Raw genomic sequence first — 8,145 nt, forward strand, 5'->3', positions numbered from 1 at the left:
TATGTCGAAGATTATTAACCACTGTTACCAGACTTATCTAGGCCGGTAAAGAAGCCCAAGTTGAAATGCGAGCTCTAACATTGCCCTACTCAAGAGCCGGCTTTAAAGTATCAGATTTGCTCCTTTATTATTTATGTGCGCAAGAGCAATATGCGCACTACTGGTACCACCTAATTTACTATTTGCCACATATAGCAGTCGACGACGGAGACGCACATCCAATTCCATTACACAATATACTGCCACACCAACGTGTCCATGTGAACAAACATGAAATTAACACAATTCGCACTACGAACTTGGTGGGGCAGCGAATGGGGAAAATGGCACATAAACTTCCATTATATGCACCAGCGATGCCACTACAACACCATCCAGCTCTATCAGTAACCCAGGAAAAAGTTGGAATGAGGTTACTATAACGGGTGAGAATAGACAAAATGGAAGATCTTTATAAAGATGGCACTTTATAGAAACTGAGGAACTTCACTATATTAGTAAGCAAACGTTGCTTTTCAAATTCACATACCAACGACTACGAAGTGCAATAAAAGATCTATACTCTACATTCCCTAATGAAACACCTGTGTTACAAGCGTTGCAAATGATTATTACAAATCCCCATAATATACATCTTGTAACAAAACTATATACGCTCTTGCAGGAAGACATAAAGGGCAATATGACTAAAGCATTAGATAGGTGGAACAAATTGCTGGAAATACAGCTTACTGATGAGGAATGGAATACTTGTTGCTCCCTAACTGATATGCTCACCCCAAATGGGAACCTGCGCATTATACACTATAAATATTTGCACCAAAATTATCATACACCACTAAAATTGTATAAATGTGGGCTCCGACCTGACGTACGATCCCAAAGATGTAATACAGATAATGCCGACTTCCTTCACTTAGCGTGGCAATGCCCTCACATTAGGACATACTGGGAAGATATTATTATTATTATTATTATTGGGCATTTGTAAAGCGCCTGGTTACGCCACTGGCGTGTCCCCGCGCTGTAGTAAGTGAGGTGGCTGTCCCCCCCTCTCCCAAGAAGACTACTTGCTGAAGAGATGGGTTTTAAGCTTTTTCCTAAAAAGAACTTCAGAAGGTTCAAGTCGCAGTTCTAACGGTAGGGCATTCCAGCAACCAGGGGCAAGGTGTCTGAAAGATCTACCCCCCATACGTGCTTTCCTAACTCTGGGGATCTTTAGCAGTCCCGTTTGAGAAGACCGTAGACTACGTGTAGGTTCATAATGGGTCACCAGACTCTGGAGCGGAACGGGGGCTTTACCGCTTAAAATGCGGTGGCATGTGGAGAGAGCTTTGAACTCTATCCTCTTCTCCACGGGGAGCCAGTGGAGGGCTTGTAAAGCTGGTTTGGAGGGTGACCTCCTGGGGAGCCTGAGGACAAGCCGTGCCGCGGCATTCTGGAGCACTTGCAGGCGACCCAGGACCTTTTTCGCGGCCCCCAGATATAGCAGATTCCCGTAATCGAGCCGCGACGTGACCAGGGCGTGCACCAGCGTCCTTCGAGCAGAAATAGGGAGAAGATCTAAAACTTTCCTTAAGGCTCTCAGGACACCGAAACACACCCCCGTCACGCGGCTAATCTGGGGGCCAAAGGCAAGGTCCTTGTCCAACCACACGCCGAGGTTCCTAGCCTCATGGCAGGGAACGGGGACCTCACCCAGGCAGGGTGGCCACCACGCCGATGACCACGCAGACGGACCTCCCCCCACCACGAGCACCTCAGTCTTGCTACCGTTCAACTTTAAACAGTTGAACGGTTATTTCTAGAATGGTAAGCGATATGTTGGACACGACAACAGACTGTACACCTCAAACATGTTTATTAGGACTGGTAACAGGTTTACAATCTGCATAATAGCATTGTTATTGGCGAAAATAAGGGTTTCAATACATTGGGGGGAGGCAAGCAATATCCAAATGGCAAACAATGGCTCCAGGATATTGCATACTGCATAGACACTCTGAAGACGTATGAGAAGGAACTTCCCACCTGATCTAGGCCAAGAGATTACTGGATAACTCTAATTGACTATCTTAAAGCACATTAAATGTAATGACATCATCTAATAAGTGAAATACTATGACACAATTGTACATATTGTAAAATCTTGAACTGCACTGTGCTGACCATCACTGTCAGTGATATATCCTGAAGTTCTCCTTCTCTCTTTTGAGGAGTATGTTTTTGTAGCCTGAACTGATTTCGTAAAATAAAATTTTCTATCATTATAATACATTTCAATAAAAAATAAATAAAATAAAAATAAAAGTATTCCCCATTCTACCCTATGGGCAGATAGCTTTTCAACAGTGAAACATGAAATATACTGGGTTTCACTATCAGGACATGTCACACTCACCCGTACATTTCCTATCTTTCAAATTCACTGTACCCTGCCCATAGGGGTACGTAGGGCCCGATTCACAGAACTAACTTAAGACAAAATCCTAAACTTACTACCATTTTGGCATTCACAGAAGGCACTTACTCATTTTGGTATTCACAGAATGCACTTACTCATTTCGGTATTCACAGAAGTTAGGAGTCCTAACTTTAGGACTCTTAAATGCCTTCTGTGAATACCGAAAGTCTTAAAGTTCGGATTTTTCTCAATTTAGTAGTAGTAAAGTTAGGACTCCTAACTTTAGGACTCCTAAATGCCTTCTGTGAATACCGAAAGTCTTAAAATTAGGATTTTTCTCAATTTAGTAGTAGTAAAGTTAGGACTCCTAACTTTTGGACTCCTAAATGCCTTCTGTGAATACCGAAAGTCTTAAAATGTTTTTTTTGTCTCAGTTTAGTAGTAGTAAAGTTAGGACTCCTTACTTTAGAACTCCTAAATGCCTGCTGTGAATACTGAAAGTCTTAAAATTAGGATTTTTCTCAATTTAGTAGTAGTAAAGTTAGGACTCCTAACTTTTGGACTCCTAAATGCCTTCTGTGAATACCGAAAGTCTTAAACTTGGGTTTTTTCTCAGTTTAGTAGTAGTAAAATTAGGACTCCTTACTTTAGAACTCCTAAATGCCTGCTGTGAATACCGAAAGTCTTACAATTATGATTTTTCTCAATTTAGTATTAGTAAAGTTAGGACTCCTAACTTTCGGACTCCTAAATGCCTTCTGTGAATACCAAAAGTCTTAAAATTTGGATTTTTCTCAACTTTACTACTACTAAACTAAGAATAATCCTAATTTAAACACTTTCAGTATTCACAGAAGGCATTTAGGAGTCCTAAAGTTAGGAGTCCTAACTTTACTACTACTAAACTGAGAAAAAAAAACATTTTAAGACTTTCAGTATTCACAGAAGGCATTTAGGAGTTCTAAAGTAAGGAGTCCTAACTTTACTACTACTAAACTGAGAAAGAACCCAAGTTTAAGATGTTCGGTATTCACAGAAGGCATTTAGGAGTCCAAAAGTTAGGAGTCCTAACTTTACTACTACTAAATTGAGAAAAATCCTAATTTTAAGACTTTCAGTATTCACAGCAGGCATTTAGGAGTTCTAAAGTAAGGAGTCCTAACTTTACTACTACTAAACTGAGAAAAAAAACCATTTTAAGACTTTCGGTATTCACAGAAGGCATTTAGGAGTCCAAATGTTAGGAGTCCTAACTTTACTACTGCTAAATTGAGAAAAATCCTAATTTTGAGGCTTTCGGTATTCAAAGAAGGCATTTAGGAGTCCTAAAGTTAGGAGTCCTAACTTTACTACTACTAAATTGAGAACAATCCTAACTTTAAGACTTTCGGTATTCACAGAAGGCATTTAAGAGTCCTAAAGTTAGGACTCCTAACTTCTGTGAATACCGAAATGAGTAAGTGCACTCTGTGAATACCAAAATGAGTAAATGCCTTCTGTGAATACCAAAATGGTAGTAAGTTTAGGATTTTGTCTTAGGTTAGTTCTGTGAATCGGGCCCATTGTGCCTACCTTACGGGTGACTCACATGTAGTAAAAGGTTAGGGCTTGACAAGTGGGTTTGCTTGCCAAGTCGACATGGCAGTGAAAACTGCTCACAGACACTGCAATGGCAGGTCTGAGAACCCTTTGAAATACTGCTTCAGTGGGTGGCACAATCAGTGCTGCAGGCCCAATAGCAGCAGCATTTGAATTACAGGCCTTGTCAATCTCAGTACACTTTACTAGGCACTAACCAGTTAATCAAATATGCCAATCATGGAAACAACAATCCATAGTATAACTTACAATTGGAGCACTTGCACTTTAACACTGAACAGCAGTGACAAAGTGCGCAGAGACACAAGCAAAAACAGAGTGAAAAACAAGGTGGTTAGAAAACAAAAAGACAGGGAAAACATGCCAAAAGATGCCAGGTCTAACACATGGCCCCTCCAGCTCTAAGTAGGGATAAGTACCCAACCTCCTTGGAGTTCTCGCCACTAAGGTAGAAGAATCTGGACAAACCATCAGTGTTGGCATGTCCTCTGCCAGGGCGGTGTACACCGTAAAGTCTAATCCCTTTAGGGAGATGGACCACCTAAACAGCTTTGGGTTCTCACCCCCTCATCTGCATTAAACAGCTGAGGGGCCTATGGTCTGTCTAAACTCGGAAGTGAGTCTCAAACAGTTCAGAAAGCAAAAAGACAGGAGAAAAATGCCAAAAGATGCCAGGTCTAACACAAAGGGGCTCATTAGGATGTCGGGCGGATTGCCCCCGCCAAGCTGGCGATAGCCACCGCCAGCCTGGCGGGGGCAATCCGCCCGACATCCTCACTCCTCGGCGGACAGAAAGACCGTCTGCCGCTTTTCCGCCCCGGTCGCCTTGCGTACTGGGCGGAAAAGGAATAATATGGTGGCGGTGTCTATCAGACACCGCCAGCCATATTACAATGGGCATTTTACAATGCCTTTCCGTGGCGGGAATGCTGCCACGGAAAGGCATGTGGTCTTCACTCTGGGGGCCCCCTGCGGGCCCCCAGAGTGAAGGAGGGGTGGGGGCTGCACACGGGGATATCTGTGGTACCCCCCACATTTGCATAAACAAAGCGACAGGCACCGCGCGGTGCCTGCCGCTTTGTTTATGCAAATGCTGAAATGCATTTCTAGCATTGTGCACCGCCCGCCACAATGCTAGAAATGCAGGATGTGCCCGCCACTGTGGCGGGCACATCCTAATGCCCCCCACGGGACCCCCACCCTTATGGCGGGAAGTCCCAATCCTCCGCCCGCCATCCTAATGACCCCCTAACTATCTAGTTTATCTATATTAAGAGCTCACACTCGTCTCCTACAATCCACTACCAACATTGAATGGAGAAGCCAATACTCACTCTACTGACACTGAGCACAACAAGGAATGGCAAAAAGCACAAAAACTCGCACTTACACTTTCCAGCAGCATTGAACTTGCAACTGCAAATCTCTATCAAGGTCTACATATTGCCTAGTACTGCCACTCTGATCCACAAGACCACAAGACAACTGGAGCTGAAACCACTTCATGTCTTAAAAACCGAATGTTCAGTTGGATTATTAACCCCAGTTCCTTCTACTCTAAGATGGACCAGGTTTAACTGGACCCTTTGGCTTGGCCTTTGTTCTCTGGCTTGTCTGGAGCAAGACAGTGCTGAGGGGATAGGGGACATAAGGGGAAATGTTTCACCGGATGTTACATTCCCTGGACAACTGTAGGGCCGCTAGACAAGCTAATATACCTACCTCATACAAGCTAATATATGCACCTCAAGTGAAAGCTATAGGAATGGCAAATAAGCTAATATATCTATTTTAAGAGCTCACACTCCAACTCCAACAAAGGATTACTAAAATGAATAGAGATGCCAATACTCACTCTATGGATGCTGATAAAAATATGGAATGGCACACAAAATCAAAGAGAGAATGCGATTGTGCACAAACTCACTGGAAAAAGCACCTATGTTCATCCGGTCACCTTCCAGAAGCATTGAAATTGCAACTGCAAATCGTTTTCAAGTTTTACAAAATGCCTAGGACTGGGACTCTGATCCTCAAGATCACAAGACGACTGGAGCTGAACCTACTTCATGCCCTAGAAAGCAATTGCTCTCTTGGATGATTGAGCCCAGTTCCCTTTAGTTCAATCTGGACCCTGCATGCTTGGACCCTATTGCTGGGCCTTAGTTCTCTTTCTTGTTTTACTGGACATTAGAGTAACTGCACAGCTGTAGCGCCACCATACAAGCTAATATAGCTATCTCATATAATTTAATATATACACCTCAAGCGAAAGCGATAGGATTTGCAAACAAGCTAATATATCTAACTTAAGAGCTCACACTCCGACTCCAACAAAGTATTACCAACGATCAATTGAGAATCCATTAGTCACTCTACCGGCTCTGAGGGCAACACGAAATACCACACAAAATCAAAGAGACGACGTGCCACGTACCCAAACTCAGTGAAAAAGAGCCAAAGCTCACCCGTGCACATTCCAAAAGAATCAAAATTGAAACTGCTAATCGCTTTCAAGTTCTAAAAAATGCCCAGCACTGCAACGCTGATCCTCAAAACCATGGGATGACTGGAGCTAAAGGACTTCATGCCCTCAAAAGTGATTGCTCACTTGGCTGATTGAGCCCAGTTCCTTTTAGTCCAGTCTGGACCCTGCGTAATTGGACCCTATGGTTGGGACTTCCTTCTCTGGCTGGTCCAGATCAAGGCTGCCCTGAGGGAAAAAGGGACATCAGGGCAAGGGTTTTACTGGATGTTACCATCCCTGCACAGCTGAAGGGCCACCAGATAAGCTTATATATCTACCTCATATAAGCTAATACATCTACCTCAAGGGACAGTGATAGGAGTGACAAACAAGGTAATATATCTTGCTCAAGAACTCACACTCCAGCCCAGCAAATCATTACCAACAGTGAATGGAGAAGCCAATACTCATTCTACCAATGCTAAGGGCAACATGGAATGGCACACAAAATCAAAGAGAGGATGCGATTTGTGCCCAAACTCACAGGAAAAAGCTCAAAAGCCCATACATGTACCTTCCATAACCCTTGAATTAGCAACGGAAAATTTATTTCAAGTTCTACAAAATGCCCGGGACTGCAACATTGATCATAAAGACCACAGGACGAGTTGAGCTGAAACTACTTCATGCCCTAAAAAGTGATTACTAAACTTACTATGGCTAAGCCCTCATTCTCTGGCTTGTTCCGAGCAAGGCTGCGCTGAGTGGAAAGTGGACATCAGGGGAAAGGTATTTCCGGATGCTACGTTCCCTGCACAGCTGTAGAACCACCAGACAAGCTAATATATCTACGTCATATAAGCTAATATATCCAGCTCAAGGGACAGTGATAGGAGTGCCAAACAAGCTAAAATATCTATCTTAAGAGCTCACACTCTGACTTCAAGAAAGGATTACCAACAATGAATGGAGGGGGGGGGGAGCCAAGCAGGCATTCGAAATGGCCGCATAGTCGCTCGGCTCCGCGAGCCCTTTTTCCCCACACGATTATCCTGCCGTATATCCTGGCCCATGGAGGCATACTTTGAATAAGAAAAGAAATCGAGCACCTACCGTCTGCTTCCGGAGCTCCTACGTGCCGCCGATCCTGGGAATTCTCCCCACTTGCTCAGCGGCCCACGAGATGGTGAGACCGGGGTGTCGACTAGGCGGGGCCTCCGGCCGTAACTGAAGCGCCAGCGACCGTTGATGGCAAGGGGGAGCCGTGCCGGTGGAGGCCGATGATACGGAGGACCGCTGCCTGCAGTGAAGCCCCGGGCCGCTTGCCAAAGGCCCCCGGGGGCGATGTGCCAGCGTGGGATCGGAGGGCGCGCCTGATTCCTGCCCCCTCCCCAGAGTTGTTGCCCGGGCATAGCCAGAGATTGCCCCTAACATATGCGGGCGAGTCCCGGGGTCCGGCGAGACCCGTAACCTTTTGGTGGTCTCCTTTCTGGACCCGTGGGTTCGGAGGGGGCGCCTGATTCCTGCCCCCTCCCCAGCGTTGTTGCCCGGGCATATCCAGACATTGCCCCTTACATATGCGGGCGAGTCCCGGGGTTCGGCGAGACCCATAGCCTTTTGGTGGCTCTCCTTTTTGGACCCTCTCCCACAGTTCGTTTGACCTGAGGATGCATCT

Source organism: Lissotriton helveticus, chromosome 2_1 (genome assembly GCF_964261635.1).
Source record: "Lissotriton helveticus chromosome 2_1, aLisHel1.1, whole genome shotgun sequence".
Taxonomy (NCBI): domain Eukaryota; kingdom Metazoa; phylum Chordata; class Amphibia; order Caudata; family Salamandridae; genus Lissotriton; species Lissotriton helveticus.